Genomic DNA, 20,285 nt, shown 5'->3' with positions numbered 1-20,285 from the left:
AAATATTTAAGTGACCAAAATGTTTTGGCTATTTGATTAAACATATTCTTTCTCTTTTTAATTCATTTTAGATTGTTTTATTGCATTGGTTTGCGCTTGTGGATACAGAAGTCTATTGAGTTAAAATATTAATTTTTTCTGAATATTGTTATAAAATGTAAACTTTCATTAAAAATTCAACAGTGGCCTCTTTGAACTTGCTAAAAGCAAATTTAGTTTTCTAGCTTGTCCAACTGGATTTGCATATGGCTCTCACACATAATACAAGTAAGTGACTTTTCAATACAGGGTTGTTATAAGTAAAGCCCTTTGTAGAATTGAAGGCACCTTATAAATGTGAATCGCTATTATTATACCGTCAAACAAAATGTAAAAGGCTTTACTAAATATTGAGAACCATTTTAAGTTGAAACAGTGTAAGTGCTGCCCTGACTTTTACAAGAATAGAGTATTGTAAAAAAGACCTGGTTGCCTGATTTCTCTGCAGAGTCTTAAGCAGGGAGGGGAGGGATGACCAAAATAGTGCAAAAAACCTCAAAAATACATTTTTCGAAAAGATAGGCCAAAAAATAATGCAGCTTTAGCAGATACTGAGGTACTTTACCGTTCTTTATTGTTTGCCAGACAGTCTATCAACCAAGCATTTGTTAAGCACCTACTATATACCAAGAGAGGCAACTGTGGCATAGTAGAAATAGAGGAGCTTCCTCCCCCAAGAGTTCCCTGTTCTATTGAATATTGAATCCTATGCTGAACAACACAGTACTTGGCACATAACAGGCACTTAATAAGTGTTGATTGACACGTTGGTCTAGTGCAGGGGTGGGGAACCTGTGGTCTTAAGGCTACATGTGGTCCTCTAGGTCCTCAAGTGTGGTCTTTGACTGAATCCAAACTTCACAGAACAAATTCTCTTAATAAAAGAATTTGTTCTATAAAACTTGGACTCAGTCAGAAGGCTGTACCCAAGGACCTAGAAGGTTCTCCACCCCTGGTCTAGTCTCTGTCCTAGTTCTTATATACTAAATACTATGCTAGGTACTGTTGATACAAAGACAAAATAAAATAGTACCAACCCTCAAAGAGTTTACTTCCTATCTGAGGAAACAATACATTAAATATAAATGAGTGTAATGTATTTTTTAAAAAATTTCAAAAGGGAAGGCACTGAGTAACAAAAAAGTCTATATAATAGCATTTGAGTTTTGACAGAACTAGGGATTTGATGAGATGGAAATAAAGATGGAATGTGTTCCAGGGGTGGGGGAGGAGGAATGTCATGTATAGGCAACAGCAAGTTGGACAGTTTGGCTGGACTGTACCACATGGAACAAGGGTAATGATGTATTAAGTCTGGAAAAAGACATTGAAGCAAAGCCATGAAGGACTTGAAGTAATGAAGGCATTGTCCTAGAAGACAGAAGGAAGCATCTGAAAATTTTGAGAAGCAGAGTGATGTGGACAGAACTCTGCTTTAAGAGATCTCTGGTGGCAATGTAAAATTTGCATTAGAGAGGAAAGACTTGAAAAAAGACCATCATTAGATGATAAGGTCCTGATTTAGGTGGGGTGACTGTATGAGTGGAAGAAAGGGGATGGATGTGAGGGAGGCAAAAAGATCTCACAATCTCACAACTGATTGGATTTGTAAGTGAGGGAAAGTGAAGAGTTGAGGATGACTCCAAATTTATCAGACTGAGTGACTTCTGAAAGGACTATGGAACTCTTGACAGAAAAGGAGAAGTTTAGAAGAAGGATTGATTTGGGAAAGATAATAAATTCTGTCTTGGACATGCTGAGTTTGTATTCCTGGTGGAAACTGGGCTCTGGGACAGTGGCAGTGGATTAAGAAAAGAGAAAGGTCAGTGGTTCACCTCAGTGGCAGCAGGTGGTGCTGGTCTTGCCTTCCAGTTTCTTACTAGTAGTTCAGGGCAAGGAAGGAGAAGGCTCCCAGATCCTCCATCCCTCTGTTGGCTGGAGCAGGGGAGAGGAATGGCAAGGGGTTTTGAGATGTAGACTAGGATAGCAGAAGGATCTCGTGTGAATTCCTTTATTTTCTTAGTAAAGCATGAGGTGAGATTTGGATAGCACTTCACACTTTACAAAGCATTTCCACATAAGTAGATAGTGTTGGACTTAGAGTCAGGAAGACCAGAGTTCAAATTCCATTTCAGACACATAGCTGCGTGACTGTGAGAAATTCACTTACCTTCTCTCAGCCTCAGTTTCCTCATCTGTGAAATGGGAAATAATAGCACCTCCTTCATAAGGTTGTTGTGAGGATCATATTAAATTGTTATGTAATATGCTTTGCAAACCTTAAAATGCTATATAAATGCTAACTATTATTATTTCACTGGTGCAGGCCCTTATCACCTCATATTTTGATTATTACAATTGCTTGCTGGTAGATCTCCCTGCTTCAAGTCTCTTCCTACTCCGATTTAATCTGCATTCAGCCACCAAAGTGATTTTCCTAAAACATACTTCTAATCATACCATCATTCCTACTGAATAAACTCCAGTGGCTTCCTGTTGCCTCTAGGAGCAAATACAAAGTCCAGTTATCCATTCTACACAGAGGGATTTATGTGCACAGAGTCATTGAATCTTAGCATTGGAAAAGACCTTAATAATTATCTAAAATCAAATCTAGGAAACATTCCCACAACATCCTTGTCAAGAAGTCAACCAGGCTTCCACTGATGAGGAATCTCACAAAGCAACTTATTCCATTTTGGATAGCTCTAAATAAGAAAATTATTCCTTATATTGATCAAAACTCATTTTCTCGCTAGAGGGAAAGTGTCATCTAAGGAAAAGATCTTTGAATTTGGAATCAGAGTACTTGGATTTGTAGGTCTGCAGTAAGTATGACCTTGAACAAAGTTACTTTCCATTTCTTCATCTGTAAAATGAGGTGACTGGACTAGATGATCTCTAAGGTTCTGTTTCTAAATCCTATGTTTCTGTGATTGCTGCCCATGCTCATCAACAGGTCAAATAAACAAACTTTTATTAAGTGCCTGTTGTATGCAAAGCAGTGTTTTAGGTGTTATAAGAGATGCAAAGCTTAGATAAGATGGAATCTCTGCCACCTGTTTAGTAGGAATATGATAACATATGACATACTATCCAATATTATTTTGGATGATGGAAGGGACCTCAGGTGTCATTTAGGCCGTCAGTGTGGTACAGTGGGAAAAGTACTAGTGCGAGAATTAGAGGAACTGGTTTCTAGACCTGCTTCTCATACTTACTGCCTACACTACCTGTTGTGACCCTGGATTTCACTTTTCTTATCTGTAAAATGAGGGGGTTGGACTAACTTGGCTTCTTCAGTCCTTTCTTGCTCTGTATCCATGATCTTATTCAAACTCTTATTTTGAAGATAAGGAAAATGAGATGCAGAAAGGAAGTAATTTGTTCAGGGTCACTTCAAAGGTAATGAAGTGCAACAGTGAGGTCCAGGGAGATCTTAGTTACCAATCAGGAGAATGAAAGAAAACTTCATGGAGGAGACACTATTTGAGTTGATCTTTAAAGGAATGGGTAACATAGTTTAACAGGCAAACTAGGGAGGTGGAGGGCATTTCACCCACAAGGAACAATTGAGTAAAAGACATGGAGACTTGAGAGGGCAGAGCTATCCCAAAATGTCACGGACAGCATTAGTGGGAAGTGATTCCTATTTACTTATTGAGGATCTTGCTGTATAAGGAATTCTCCACCAGGCTAACATTCTTAGCTCTTCAATTTGACAGAAGCATGGACATGGAAATAAATAATATAAAATGAAGCTAGAAAGGTAAGGTTGTATACAAGTTGGTGCCAGGTCGTAGAGGAGCTTGAATGGCAAGAAAGGGAGTTTGAACTTTTTTTTGTATAGGAAGCAGTGGGGAGCCATTGAATATTTTTGAGTATAAGAATGACATGACTAGATCTATGTACAAGAAAAGGATGTTCTTACTGTAGTATAAAAAATGAATAGGGGAAAGGAGAAAGGGAAGCAGGAAGTCATATATAGAGTATGTTACATAAGTCCAGGCTCATATATTTGAGATGATGATGATGATGATGATGATGATGATGACGACGACGACAACGACTACCACTGTTATTCCTACTGCTGCTGTTCATACTACACTTAAGTTTTATCAAGTGCTGTATGGACTTTATTTAATTTGAACAAGGGTGATCCCAGAATTAAAAAGAAGACAGATATTAGAAATGCTATGGATATAGACTAAATGGGACTTGATAAATTATTGCATGTAAGAGGTGAAGAAAAGGAGAGGATCAAAGATACAAATATGAGAGAATGGGAGAATGAGTGAGTGGTGGTGCCGTGTTCTGTTCTTTGGAACTTAGCAGTATGTATTTTAAGATATGTTAAATATCTCCCCTAAATGTTTTCCCCCACCCTTGACCAACCCTTTCATTCCTTTAGGTCTTATGTGTTGGGTGTAAAGTGTTCTTCAAAATTGGAATTCTACTGGCAGGGCATGTAGAAAGGAAGGATGGTGTCAGGAAACCTAAACAGCTTTTATGTAAAGGAGCTGTATTGGAGAGGAATCACAACTAAGAGTGGGCATAAGAAACCCTTCAAGCATACATGCAGTAAGGCACAACTTTTGATATAAATGTGAACTGGGAAGTAGCAGCAAACATAATAGCAATAAGAAAGGGAGTAGCTTATTCTTAAGACAAATTGTGAAGTCCTAAGATAAGGATAGAATAGTCAACTGAAACAGCCCTGTAAATAGACTGTGGAAAGGACCACACACATGGATAGCAAGGACAGTTATATAGAGTTCAAGTTCTTCCTCATTAAACTTGTAATTGTAATGGTTTGTTGAACAAACAAAGGGGGATTTACTTAATACAGTGAATGGGAGGTGAAAGGTATAAGGGGGAAGAGGAGAGGTGCTCCATCTGGTAGGATTCTCCTTCATTTTTTCTTTTTGTTTCCTTCCCACTTTTTTCCTTCTATTTGATAAACCATAAGAGTAGATGAGAAATAGTGTCTTAGACCTCCTGTTATCTGATCTATTTCTCTTAATCAAATATGGGGAAATGGTTATCATTTCAGAACAAATAAAAGAATTGTGTGAGAACTTCAATGCAAAAGAAACATTGTATTTTGAATTAAAGTTAGTATTTCACAGTATGGAATGTGCTTTGTGGAGTTTGAAACAATTGAAATCGACATGGAGAGCTGAGGGAAATATTCCCTGCCTACATGCATTAGTTTTGCTTGGGGAAACAAGTCCTGACAATATGCAAGATATCTTAGAGACAAGCTGAATTGTATGTCAGAGAGGTGAAGTTTTGCTTTAGAAAAAGCTTCTTTTATTTCAGTAACAATAATAGAGCGGGAGCACACATATGCACACACACACACACATACACACATTTCTGAAATTTACCAAGTACTCTCTTCACAATAGCCCTATTAGGTAGGTAGTGCAGGTATCAATATTCCCATTTTACGTTGATTTGGTTAAGCTGAGAGCTTAAGTGATTTGCCTTTAGCAAAGTAGCAAATGTAAAAGACAAGAAAGAATGAGATTCAGATCTTTTGATTCTCAGGGTATGGTGATCTTTCTGCCACATTATGATATGCAGTAATTAGGTATGAATACCTAGAACTTACTGGCACAGCAAACACTGAATATGGAGTAAGGTAACCTCAATTAAAATCCTGACCTTGGGGAAGAGTCAGCTTTTCTGGTCCTCAATTTCCTCATCTGTAAAATGAAGGCATTGGACCAGACAGTTTCTGAGAGTTCTCCTAGCTCAAAGTCTATGATCCTGTGATCTTATGCCAATAATATATACCTGAAAAAAAGGAGACCTTATGAGTGGGAACTATTTCTTTTTGAATATAAGAACTCTAACCTCCCAATTAAGTAATCCTGGTGTACTTCTTTTGAAATATGTGAACGCTGTTTGTCATAAAGGTGTATTTAAATATGTGTACATGGCAATATGCGTAAGAGTTTCAACATTTGCAGACTTCTTTACATGTGATCATCTCATGTGATCCTTACTGCAGCATTATGAATTAGATACTGTTATTATTATCCCCATTTTACAGATGAAGCAACTGAGTTTAGAGAGGTTGTGACTTTATATTATTAATATATTAGTGTATGTTTTGTCCTTTCAAGTTGCCATTCACCTTTAGTCCTGTTGTTTGACCATGAAATAAATCAGATTCTGGCCACAGTTTTTGCATTCACATTTATGCTTTTTCTGGAGTTTCAGGATCTTATTTTTAGGTAGATAGAATACCAGACCTGGAGTCAGAAGATCTGAATTCAATTTGGTCACAGACACTAGCTATGTGATTCTGAACAAGCCACTTAACCCTGTTTGCCTCAGTTTTCTCATGTGCAGAATAAGCTGGAAAAGGAAATGGCAAACTACTCCAGTATCTTTGCCTGGAAAACCCCAGATGGGGTCACAACACATCAGTCACGACTGCATTGACTCAACAGCAGCATTTTTATGTTTGTGACACTCTAAGAACTAAGCTGTTTATATTGAATTATTATAATTTTTAACATCAAAATAATTTTTAAAAATCCACTTAAGTTTTGATTGCCTTTCCCAGATATTTCAAATAGTTTTGAGTTATTTCAAGTTTCTATGCCACAGAGATCTCATGTTACTGCTAAGTTTTATATAATCTTTGATAAGTACGCCTTACTCTTCTTCATATCAGCTTTTGCCTTCACACATTTCCTGTGAGGAAACCAGACTTTTAGATTCTCACCACTGTAGCCCTATTCACGCAATCGTCTGGGCTGCTGCTGGCTAAGTTCGAGTTTTTCCATCTTTTACCTACTCAGAGCATCACGTGAAAAAGTGATCAATGTCCCCTCTAGAAGCACATTCTTAGAAGGAACCAGAGGCAAACTATCTGAGGGTTGTTTAAAGGTTTATTCAGGAGTTTTATGATTTTAATGAATCGAAGAGGAGTAACCCTCAGTGATAAGGTCAGCAACTCTGGTGATTAGATACATCCTCCCATAACAGCCGTTCTTTGTCTCAGTTTCTCAAATGGACAAGTCTTTCCAGCAATTGCTTACGACACTGATTATAATCTTCAACAGACTGTTTGCTTAAATCAACTTAGCCAACATTTTAGAAATCACTCTCTGTCCTGTATTTATTCTCCACTGTGTTCATTCGTAAACTTTCTTCACTTTTCTTCACCTAACATAATTTCACTCTGATTGTGATATGCCAAGAAACATGTTGATCAATGTTTAACAGTGGGACTCTCCAGAAAAAAAAAAGTAGGTGAGACATAGTTTTAAGTTTAATCCACATGAACACTGTCTTTGGTCTAAAAAAATTAAAAGACAATAAGTCAAACCCTGGTTTATAGTGATTACTTAGTTCTGAGGTATAAATGGTCACACTGAAAGATGAACAATCCCCCCAAGCACACCGCTGGGTTCACTGAAGTTAGGAAGGTATAGTAGAAAAAATGAAAGCTGGTGAACTTTGGGTCAAAAGTTTGCTTTTGTACTTGGGAAACTTGCATAGAACTTTCAAATTCTAATTTCTCTTAGTGAACCGTTGTGACCACAGTGAACCAGCTAGAGTTACATAGTAATCAGTTTCAAAATTAATTGTAACCCAGTTCTAACATTTATGCTTTTATTGAACACTTTCTCAAGTGACATTTCTTTCACACTTCAGGGGTGAAGATTTTGGGATACAAGAGGCAGCATGGGGCTGTAGGAAATACACTGGATTTAGAGTTAGAGAGGGCAGGTAGATGACACAGTGGACAGAGCACTGGGCTGGAGTCAGGAAGACCCGAGTTCAACCCTGGCTACAGACACTTAATAGCTCTGTGACCCTGGGCAAATCACTTATTGTTTGCATCACTTTTCTCATCTATGAAATGAGCCAAACCACTCAGTATCTTTGCCATGAAAACTCCAAATGGGGTCACGAAAGAGTCAGATGTGACTGAAAAATCACTGAACAAGAAGAGTCAGAGAACCTAGATTCCAATCCTGGCTCTCTCATTTACCACCTGTGTTACCTTGGGCAAACGTGAATTTCCTGGACTATTGTCTCATTTTTAAAATGAGAAGGCTGAACTGTAGATGACTTTTTACGTTCCTTCTAGCTTTAACTCCATGATCTTCCAGAGGCAGTTTATTTCCTTATGAAACTGTTTTTATACCTGGGTGCTATCCATGAGTCAATGTCTCATTAGTTTAGACTTGCACGATATTGTTGCTTAATAAATGTCTGTTGCTTTTGAGGGATAGAGGAGGGAGAAATGTGATACTGACACTGAATCACTTTTTAGTTCTGTAATTGGATATTTTATTCTTAAAGGGTGTGAGGACTATCTCCAAGGGAAATACATGTTTCACAAATTATTTGTATTTTGTCAGATACAGAAACACTGTAGACTCATCATGTCCAAATATATTTCATTTCCCCTTATAAGATACTTTATAAACATGGAGGAGCAAGTTGGAAGGGGAAATAGTTGAGTAGAAAACCAGTTTAAATGCTAAAATAATAAATCTCTTCCTGGAAAGCATTTGATACACCAAAGTTTAATGTAGGATTAAGTTAATTACTTTAGATTGAAGTTTGTTTTTAGAACAGGGGAAAGTCAACTAAATTAACATTATAAGTACCAACACTACCACTTGAGAAGGTTTGTTTGATCAGGGAAATGTGCAGCAACAAAAAAGCCTCTTCTCTGTGATTATCTTGTGTCTAATTTAGTAAGAGCTTTCCTGGAAGGGCAGTGTGAGGTATTGGAAAGCTTATCCATTTGATGTTCAGGACATCTGGTTTGAGTTCTGACTTTGCCACTTAAAATCTCTATGATGTCACTTAACCTCCCTTTCTGTGAAATGAAGATAATGTTTATATACCTTACAGCGTTGTTGAATGGATTAAGTAAAATAATGGTCAATGGTTGTTTAAAGGGCCTTATAAACTATAAAATTCTATGTAAATGTCAGCCATTATTTTAGAATAAATTTGCATCGATGTCTTTGTTTTTATATCACCTACATTTCCCAATGTATTCCTTCCAGAAAGTTTTCATCCCTTAAAACAAAGATTAAAAAGGAATCCCCCAAAAAGTTTCAGTAAAAGTGACATTTTCAAAAAGTACGTATTATATGCAGTCTTCCACATTCAGTTTCTCAGTTCTACAAAGGGGTTCAGGGAGATTGCTTTTTGTGTCTCTTTTTTCCTTTCCAAGATTGGTCATTATTATTTTTCAGCATTCAGTTCACATAATTTGGTTACTATTCTTCCCATTTACCTTGTTATAGTCGTTGTGTATATTGTTTTTCTGATTCTGCTTGTTTCTTTTTTGTACAAGTTCGTTCATAACATTCATCTCAAGCTTCTCTGTATTCCAGACAGTAATATTTCATTATATTTAAGTACCATGAGTTCTTTAGTTACCTGGCAATAAATGGGTATTTACTTTGTCATCTTTGCCAATTTATTGGGTGTTCATGAAACCTCTGAGTTGTTTTGATGTGCATTTTTCTTATTATTACTGATTTGGAGCATTCTTTCTCATATATTTTGTTAATATTTTGCCATTCTTTTGAGAACTTAGTATCCTTTGTCTATATTTTAGCGATTGGTTTTTGATCTCATATACTTTACTTAATTACTTTTATATATGGAATACATGGGATCACAGATATTTGACAAAGATTTTTTTTCAATCTGTTTACTTTTTGTCCTGGTTGCATTAATTTTGTTCATGAAAAAGCTTTTCAATTTAATGACATAGAAATTACCCATTTTCTCTTTCATAAATCACTTCTATCCCTTGTTTAGTTAAGACTTTATACCCTAATAAGAGTGATGAAAGGGTACCACACCTAGTTCTCTTCCAAATTTTTATGGTAATTGTCAGTTATTATTGTTGGGCATAGAAAACAGAATCCCTGGTTTCTGTACTGTGACTCCTTTAAGGGGCTGTTGTTGCATGGGGCTACCACGTCCTTGAGCTCCATTGATAGGAAGCCACAGTCTGTTACAACCTGTTACTCTACAACTTGTCTCAATACTGACTGAAATAGCTTTGTAAACTCTTGTCCAGCTTTATGGTTTTAACGCAAGTATCTTCACTTTAGACTTTCCCTTTTTTATTGTCTAGCCCAATTCAGTAACCTGTTTTGCTTGTCACAATTTTATTTGCCTGCCACTTGTATGTGTCCCCTTGGTTCTCTTGCTTTCATACCTTAGTCACTCCTTTTCCTCCTTCACCACAACTCACATTAGCAATCATATACCTTTCTTGCTTATTTTATTCAGTGCTTAGCACATAAGTAGATACTCGATAAACAGTTGAATGAATAAATGAAGTATATAATAAAGATTTTCTTTCTCTCCAAATTTTAGGTTTAGGATCCGCATGTCTTTGGTTCAAGGACAGAAGGACCAGACAATTGCTACAGCACCAGATCATTGCTTGAGAATCCCTGAAACTTCTCACAGAGTTGCAAGGAAATTGAGGGTACTGATTGTCCTGAACTTCTAGCCCAGGGGGTGGTAAGAGGGAACTAAAGATAAGGAGGTAGGTGGAGTAGTATGATGTAGGGAGATAGGGTATGTGTGTGTGACTGTGTCTACATATCTGTGGTGGGATGGTACCTACCCTAGCCAGTGGCAAGTCAGTTTTTCTTGACAAAAAACAAAGTACCTAAATGACATTTCTACTAACACAATTGATTATTTTTTTCCAATCTGGAAAAAAGGGGATCATTAGAGAGAAAAATGATTAGAGAGAAAATGATTTTTTTTCCCTTTCAATATGTGGGAAAGTGAAATACCAAAGGATGTATATATAGAAAGTTTCAGACTTATAAATATCTGAATTACAAATGAACTGCACATTATGAACTACTGCTGTCCCATCTCTTCCAGCATTTTCTCCCACCACATCCATATCTTTTGCAAGTTCAGGATTGTCAGCCTATGAACAAATGTGATGTTTTTACATAAAATATATACATGAGTGTATACACACACACACACACATCCAGACCAATATATCTGTCTGTTTGTCTAGTAGGCAGCTAAGTGGTATAGTGGATAGAGCTCTGGCCTGGAATCAGGAAGACCTGAGTTCAGGTTCAGCTTCAGACACTTACTAGCTCTGTGACTTCAGGCAGATCATTTAACCTCTGCTTACCTCAGTTTCTTCAGCTAAAAAATGGGGATAATAATGGCACCTGTCTCCCAAGGTTGTTGGTAATATTTGTAAATAATAAGGTAATATTTGTAAAGCATTTAACACAAAGCCTGGCACACAGTAAACACTATATAAACGCTCGCTGTTTATTATTATTATTGCAATGACGACTGTTATCTGTGTACTTCTACACACCTGCATTTCTGAGGGCTAAATTTCAAGACTTGGGGATTAAGCATCTTTATTTTTATATTGATATAACATGTATACACATCATTTTGCTGTTATTGTTCAGTTTTTCAGTTGTGTCCAATTCTTCATTACCTCATTTGGGGTATTCTTGGCAAAATTACTAGAGTGATTTGCCATTTCCTTCACCAGTTCTTTTTATGGATGAGGAAACGGAGGCAAACAGGATTAAATGACTTGCCCAGGATCACACAGCTAGTGAGTGTCTGAGGCCAGGAAGATTAGTCTTCCTGACTCCAGGCACTCTGTTCACTGGACGATTGACTGCCTACTGATGGTCATATTCAAAGATGGTATCACTGCCTTTTTTGATCAAGGCATTACACTAACAGTTTTTCTTTAGATTAGTGCATACCCGTCATCATTATTGGTGGTGGCAAGCATATACCTTGATTTGAGCAAGATAATGTCTAAAACTCCACTAGCCAGAAGAGTTTGGTGCTTAAAATTAAGGCGATTGAAGATTCCTCTAAACTTCAGAATTCTGATTCCTTCCTATTATGGATAAAAGGAAGAATATACTATATGCAATTACAAAACGACTGTGCTTTGCACTTAGTGGGCACTTAGTAAATATATGTTGTTGTTGTTGTAGTAAAGCTAGCTGCTCTGGGGGGTGAAATTTGATACTGCGTTGTAATTTAATGTTTTATTCTTAGAGTGAGGACTGCAGCCAAAGCCTTATCAGAAAATACATACTTCACAGACCACCTCACAGCTGAACTAATACAGGTTTACTACTTGTGCCTGTCTCATCTTACCTACCTCACTTCCTTTCTGGATGGAAATAAAATTGGGAACCAACAGAGTAAGTAAATACTGGAAAATTTTGGAGAAATGTACTAATATTATTAGCATGTCATTCTTTAAAAGATATGGGATGGTAGCCAAGAAGTGACTCTGTAGAATGGTTGTCTTTCCATAAGCACTGATGTCACTGAAATCATTATTCCAGCTCTTTATTCAGTCTTTCCTGGTGATGGGGATTGATTTTTTTAAAAATAATTTTATTGATTTTTTTGTGCGTGTTCATCCCATTCTCTGTGTTCATTCCTTTTCCCTTCCAAAGAATCATCTTATATAACACATTTTTAGAAGAGAAAAAAGAAGAGAAAAAAATTAGCAAAACATCAATAAATTGGTTTTTAAAAAATCTGAAAATATATGCTATGACTGAGGTCGTCACACCCTTTCAAAGAAGTAAAGGGAAGTTTCTTCTCATAGTTCTTTAGGGTTCTGCTTTTTCTTTGTAATTTTGAAATCTTCATTTTTGATTATTTTTTCATTGTTATTCTTTCCCTGTACACTGTTGTAGTCATTGTATAAATTACTTTTTGGCTCCGCTTACTTCAGTTAGATTCAGTTTGTGTAAGTTTCACCATGCTTCACATACGTTCATCATATCTGTTTTTTTCTTACAGCACAGTACTATTCCATTACATTGGTGTATTATGATTTGTTTAGCCACTTCCCAGTTGATGGACATCTGCTTTTTTTTTTTCATAAATTTAACTCTGCTGATTTTCCCTCTATTCAAGAAATAACTTTTGATCTATACTAATTGTTTTATTACTGACTTTAAATCACCATTGCATCAGGTGCTTTCCAGAAATCAACAAACTTAGTCCTTCATGCTTAGAGTTTCTTTTATGTACTTCTTTTGGACTTACGATTTCATGAGAGTAAGGATTTTCTGGTGCGAAAACTCACTTGACCAGTGCAGATCAACCACTTGTTCTGTGACTTAAGAGTCTTAGAAAGTTTCTTGGATCAGTGCAAGATGAAGTGACTTCCTTAGGGTTCCCAGTCTATATGTGTGAGAGGCACCCCAGTCTTTCTGCCTCTGAGACCAATTCTATATCCTCCGCCTATATGGCTTCTCACTAATAATTACCTGCGTTAGAATGTAGAGATATGTTTCCATGTTATGATGAGGCAAGATCATGTGACAAAACAAAAATAAAGTGTGCCATAGTAATCTTTTGGATTTGTTTTTTCCCAAGATCTTTAAAAATAGTAGCATTATTTTTCTCCTCTCTACCTTCTCCTTCATTCTGACTCCTCTCCATTCTCCCTCTCGCCTTCATTATCAGTATTTTTTGGCTTTTTACCACATAAACAACCAGAAAAACATTAAACATATTCAAATTTTGAGTGTATTGTAAATACATATACAAAAAAGACTGCAGTTAATTAGCTGTTGAACACTATTCACAATCACAAAGTTCATCTGCATGTCTATCTATTGTACAGATTTACTATTTCATACTGTGGTGAAGCAGTGGTTCAGGACTCTGCTTATTGTTTTTCTTTATTGTGCTTTATTGCTTCAGTTTTTCTTGTTAGTCCTCTGAATTACTTGGATTTTTTTTCCACTACAAAAACAAGATTGTTGTATCCCTGTGTTGATAAACTATTCACAAGACTAACAGCAAAAATAGTCTAAGACAATAAGGCTAGTCAACACCTTCTTTTAGACTGACAGATGTAATGGAGAAGAATAATGATACTTTACTTTCCTTTTCAAGCAGCCAAGACAAAACCATGAAGTAGGAAAAACTTATAAATTCATCATCAGTGTTCTTTTATCCCTTTCCCTAACAGTTCCTTTTTAGCTCCTCACTTCCTCTTTCCACCAATGAAAATCACAGTCCCACCAAATCTTCAAATTTAAAATCAGTTTTCACAGAATTTTAAAGTTGGAAAGAATCTTAGCAGCCATTTATTCCAGTCCAAAGCTGAATAGGAATCCCTATAGCAGTGTACCAGTAAGTTGTCACATCATGTCAGTGTACTTGATAAGATGAAGGATGTTGGGGAAACAACTACCTTCTTATGCAGCCTTGGTGGTTGGTTGATGTCTTAAAATCTTAAAAGAGGACCAAAATGACATCACCATGATAAAGTGAAAATTCATTGTGTCCAACTGTGGCTTATCAGACCAATACTAGCTCAGAATGCTCTACCACAGGTTGGGCACAAACAGTCTGTTTGAATATTTGGGGTGGATATCCCAAATTTGCCCATCCTGCATTTACTTTGTGCTGTCTCAATTATGCTTTGCTCATAGAGCACAGCGCCTTTTCTGATGTGGGCATGCCATGCTGAGCAGTCCTGTGCCAGTGTTTCCCCATGTTGCATGGTCAAATCTAACGTTCTTGAGAGAGATCCTGAGAGTGTCCTTGTATCGTTTCTTCTGGCCACCATGTGATCGCCTGCCCCATGCGAGTTCTCCATAAAATAGCTTTTTTGGCAAGCATACGTTTTTGCATTCAAACAACGTAGCCAGCCCATCGGAGTTGCGCTCTCTGAAGCATAGTTTGAATACTTGGCAATTCAGCTCGAGCAAGGACTTCAGTGTCTGGTAACTTATCCTTGCAGGTGATCCTCAGAATCTTCCTAAGACAGTTCAAATGGAAGCCATTCAATTTCCTGGCATGGTGCTAATACTGTCCATGTTTCACAAGCATATAACAATGAGGTCAGCACAACGGTTCTGTAGACCTTCAGTTTGGTAGTCACCAGTACCTTTGGTGTGATGGCTGCCAAGCCCTTTTCAGGGCTCTTTCTACCTTTGGTGTCCACCTGTTCCACCTAACTTTCACCTGTGGCTTATGCAGCCTATTTTGCCTTTGAATAACTAATTGTTAGGAATATTTTCCTTCTATCAAGCTAAAGTCTACCCTTTGCCACTCTACCTATTGCTTCCAATTCCTTCCTCTGAAAAGGCTAATCCTTCTTCCACATGGCAGCCCTTCAAACACTTGAAGACTTCTTTATGTCCTACCTGAATATTCTTCAGGCTAAACATTCCCAGTTGGTTGCCCTCTGCAGGCTCTGTAACTTATCAGTGTCATTCCTTCATCTGATACTACAGCTGAAAAACATAGTTCTTATATCATCTGATGGCCAACCTGCTGGTGATGCATGAGCCTTTCAGAACTTAGCTAAGTGGGTCCTCAAAGGACAGATAGACTATTGAGAGTCCCATACTTGAAACCTTTCTGGAAAGTTTGGTGGAATCTTCCAGAACTTTCTCATCTTTCACTGGGCTTTATGGGACTCAAAACAACCCAAATGAGGAGCCAGAATAGGACTTAAATAAAGGTTCTTTCCATAGAGGAACCTTTTCTTATCATTTGTCTGAAAAGTTTTGCTTTGGGGGGAGAAATTTGCTGCTGAAACCCATAAAAATGATCAAGGGAAGCTTCTCTCTTTAGTTGGGAGAAAGTCTTCCAATGCCTCTTTTTCCTGTCATCCTCCCAGTCACCTAAGCTTGATGTCCTTCATTTGCTTGTAAATTCCTTGAGGACAGGGACTACCTTTTGCGTCTTTTTGTATCCCCAGTGCTTAGTATGGTGCCTGGCACATGGTAGGCACTTAATAAATGTGTATTGATTGATATCTTGAAGCATTTCTTGAATCTTTTATTACTCCCTATCAGTCTTACATCCCTCCAATGGATGAATCCTGTTGAGATTCCCTCCACAGTAACTCTTGTATCCATCTCATCCTTAACATTCACACTTCCACCAGTCAGATCCTCATCACTGTGCAATTGTAATAACATGCTAAATAGACTCTGTCTCCCCTCTCTCTACTCTCCAGTCTCTCCTCCAAAATAATCTTCCTGTTGCACGGGTCTGACTGTGTTGTTCCCTTGCTCAAAAACCATCAGTTGATAACTATTACCTATAGAATAAAATGTAAACTCCCCAGCCCATTTTTAAAATCCTTTACAATGGCTACAACATAATTTTTGAATAGCAGTTCATTTTACACAAATCCATCCAAGATGTTGCCCAATCTTGTCCTACTCTTCCTTGAATTTATCTATGATCTCTCCATACTCTACCTGTAAAAATTGTTCTTTTCTCTCAAGGTTCATCATGTAAGTGGTCTGGCTGAAAGGGAAATCTTGGTTCTTAGATTTCTTATAGCACTTTATCCAGGTTTCTCCTTTATATCAAATTCTATCTTAGATTTATTTTTGATTGTCTTACACTTCCTAAAGTGCCCCTCAGATGGCAAGCTTTGTATATAGGAAACCTCTATTTTATTCTCATAGTACAAGGACTTCTGTGTTCTTAATGAAGTGAATCAAATCAGGAAAAATAGTCTCACCAAGATTATTTTAGGAACAAATTTCAAAGGATTCTTTCCTAATTTCTCAAGTACATTATTTGCCACAAATATTGCAGGCAAAAGAATGATGGATAACATACTGTGGCCTTTCAGAACCTTAAAAAATTCCCAGCAATGGAAAAAAAAAAATCAGAGATCAGATGTAGTAAGTCATGTGTCTATAACTAGCTTCTAAGCATTCATTCAATCAACAAGAATTCATTAAGCACTTATGTATCAGGCACCATGATGGTCAGTTGGGATACAAAGACAAAAGTGAAGCAGTTCCTGTCCTTAAGGAGATTTTATGTACAAAATAAATACAAATTAACTTGGGTTAGAAGGAAGACACTAGTAGCTGTGGGGATCAAGAAGGGCTTTGTGCAAGAGTAGCTCATGAGCTGGAGTCTTGAAGGAGTTTAAGACGAAGTTTGATAGAGTTTAAGATGAAGAAGTGAGGTCATGTGGAGTAGGATGTGCAGAGTTACAGAGGTAGGAGGAAAGAGGACAGATTAGATGGTACGTAAAGTGAATGAAGGCGAGCAATTTGTAATAAGGCTAGAAAGGTGGATAGGGGCCATGTTATGAAGAGCCTTAAGTGCCAATAAAAAAGAGTTTATATGGGAGCCTGCATGCCTTAAGTTGTAAATAAGGTTTGTAAGACACACAGATATTATCTCATCTTAACCTCACAACAACTCTGGAAAGTAGTCCCTATTATTGTCTCCATTTTGCAGATGAAGCATTTAGAGATTGTGACTTGCCAAGGTTGAACAGCTAGTAAATCTCTGAGGTCAGATTTGAACTCGGGTCTCTTGACCCTTAGAGGTAATAGGGAGCTACTGGAGTTTATGGAGTAATGAGGGAAATGATATATTTAGACATATGCTTCAGAAACATCTATCTTAAAATAATTGCTCAAGAGACCAAAGTGAAGTTTAGAGTGCTCTGATAGGTAACTAAAAGTAGAAATGTGTCCTTTCAGTAAAGATCTCCCACCGTGTGTCACTAGTAATGGAAAAAGAAATCATAATTAACTCAGTCCCATTAAACCACTTGACCACCAGTAGATGATTTGCATTCTGAGAGGTTTAAAAAAAATTGAGAATTGCAATTCTGCTCTGATATCCCTCTCCCTACTCACCCACCATAGTTACACCACTGATAGCTATGGAAAAAATGGCCTGGTCGTTGTTTCCCCCTCCCTTTCTCAGAACTGACCCAGATCCCTGGATCTTGTCTTTAAACGTAAAAGTCAGCCCCAGGTACTTTTTTTGTTCTTGTCCTAATCTCCTTATCTCTATTCGCCTCCCGCTTGTCCCCCAAAGGAATCTGGTGTGAACAAAATAAGGCAGACGACAATCCCGTTGTGTGGTCTACTGGCAGACCTCCATCACTTGCCTGTTATTTTTAGTAATAGGGGGTTTGAAAACTACGTGTTGATATTTTAGGGAAAACATGCTATCTGTCCAGAGTGACAAGTGCTAAAATATTGCTTCGTTAGAGACAAGAATGTCTGGTGTGTCATTTCATAGAACAGACCCACAACACCAGAATTATTCATCTGCCAGCCTTCCACCGTGACCTTCAGTAACTTTCCAGGTGGAAATACATGAAGAGTAAGAACACGTACAGTTCAGTTAGTTGCGATTGATGGTGAATTTCATGACTAGAAGCGGTGCTAATACTAGATTGGTTGTTAGACTAGAAAGGAAACATGTTCTTTTGTTTGAAAAGTCTAGGCAGGTTGGAGTGTGTTGTATTAAAGGCAAAGGAACTTGTCTTCCCCATCCCACTCCAAAAGTTTTAAACCAAAACCAGGAAAATTATCATTAATAAACATGGAACATAATGCTATCAAATATGTGATGCTATATAAAGTATACCATATTGGGAGCACACTCTTTAAAGAGAGCTTAGATAAGATGATTCTCACCTGAGACATGGGCCACCAGTCTCCGTGACTGTATTCTTTCCCCGCTCCCAAGCACTAGGATTTAGCTCACTGTTGTCCCCTACTGGTTGCTAACTGACAGTACCTCTCCTATTTGGCTTGCCTGGGCTTTATAGCACCTGCTCTCCCTGACTTCTTGAAAACAACCCAGTGCTTTTCTTTTTGGATTTTTAAGGGTTTTAGTGCTATTTTTGGTGACACAGCTTATTTTTTTTGGCTACATCAACTTTTGAAGACAACCTCTTAAATTATAGGTGGGTTGTGATTTGTGTCAGCAGAAATTACAGATTCTGGAAGTATTGAAATATTATTGCTAGGCTCTGCAGGGAGCATGGCAGGGAGGAGGCTTGGTGTTACTGGAACAAATCCAAGGGGAAAGTTACAAAATTTACATATGACATTTTCAGTCAATATGTGCCTTCCATGCATACTTTTAGGGAATTAGGCTTTGTCCTTTCTTAGTCCCTCCTCCCTTTGTCTATCTGCTTCTTACTCTGCAGCCAGACTTTGTCCTTAGAGTTAGGATGGTCAGTGGTCGATGAATAGGCAAAGTGTTATTATCTTTCTCCATCTGTAGCCGGTGGACTCTATTTTTCAAAGCTGGAGGGTATCCACTCTCCTCACCCTGGGTATAGATAGGAATGATTGTGTTTTCTGGCAGTTCAATAATTCTTTAAGCTCCATTGATTTTTTGATTGGTAACCAGCTCTTAACCTGTTTTCTCATGTATAAATGAGGATAATACTTTAAAGTACCTGCCTCACAGGATTATTGTGACAATCAAATGAGAGAATGCTTATCAGGTACTTTGTAAACCTTAAAGTTCTCTCTAAGTGTCAGCTATTATTTATAGCATTATCATCTCTAGTTCCTCACAACATTCTGATTAGAGTGAGCCTATGGATCTCATGTAAGCAGTTTGGGGAGGACAGACTCAGTGGGAGAAACGGAAAAATTTAGAGATGAGATTTGTGAAGTAGAAGAAAAAATAGAAAACCTGTCTCTTACTTGTCAGGAAGTATATGACTGTCCCTTTTGTTCTATTTGTTGTTACTATGTTCCATTCAGGGTAAGAGGAAGACATAAGAGAGAAACCCTCTAAGGAAGCATCATCTGATTGAGGACACCTTATTACCAATATCATATGATTATTCCTGATTGTCTCTTCACTTGTCCCAGCATCCTTTTCAACCTTGACCATGCTCATGAAAATGTCTTGGGTCAAGAGATACAGACCTGCAATATCAGTTGCTCTAATATTTTTTTTCCTCCAGAAAGATGATGATGTAGAAATGAATGTGTGTTTTGGAGGTGGGTCATACAATAAACTGCATTGTAGGACTCTATTGTATGTAGAGCATAGCATGCTCAATTTGCATCATTAGACACTATAATCATCATATACTTTGTCACCTTTATGACTTTTAGGATATGATATGTGACTGGGACTTTCTTTGCTACTATAATACATGTGTGTATTTTTAAAAATGTAAGCACATTTGCATCGGATTCCTATTATGCATGCTAATGCTTTGGCATAAATAATGTTAATCATTTTTTCAGTCATGTACAACTCTTGTGACTCCATTTGGGGTTTTCTTGGCAGAGATATTAGAATGGTTTGCCATTTCCTTCTCTAGATCATTTTAGATATGAGGAAACTGAGGCAAACATGGTTAAGTGATTTGACCAGAATCACACAGCTAGTAAATGTCTGAGGCTGGATTTGAGGGGTTATTGTCC

General features: G+C 37.5%; 1 protein-coding gene across 6 annotated transcripts in view; it reads left to right on the top strand.

Moving 5' to 3' along the window:
• PLAGL1 (PLAG1 like zinc finger 1) overlaps positions 1-20,285 on the top strand; it is a 145,994-nt gene that overhangs the window by 103,786 nt on the left and 21,923 nt on the right. For all 6 annotated transcript variants that reach the window (XM_072643506.1, XM_072643508.1, XM_072643510.1 and 3 more), the window contains 2 exons: positions 10,423-10,537; positions 12,124-12,272. The gene's annotated coding sequence lies outside the window, so the exon portion shown is untranslated. The remainder of the gene's footprint in view (positions 1-10,422; positions 10,538-12,123; positions 12,273-20,285) is intronic.

Source organism: Notamacropus eugenii, chromosome 2, assembly GCF_028372415.1.
Source record: "Notamacropus eugenii isolate mMacEug1 chromosome 2, mMacEug1.pri_v2, whole genome shotgun sequence".
Lineage (NCBI taxonomy): Eukaryota > Metazoa > Chordata > Mammalia > Diprotodontia > Macropodidae > Notamacropus > Notamacropus eugenii.
The sequence above is the reverse complement of the archived record's forward strand: the minus strand, read 5'-3'. Positions and strand labels throughout refer to the sequence as shown.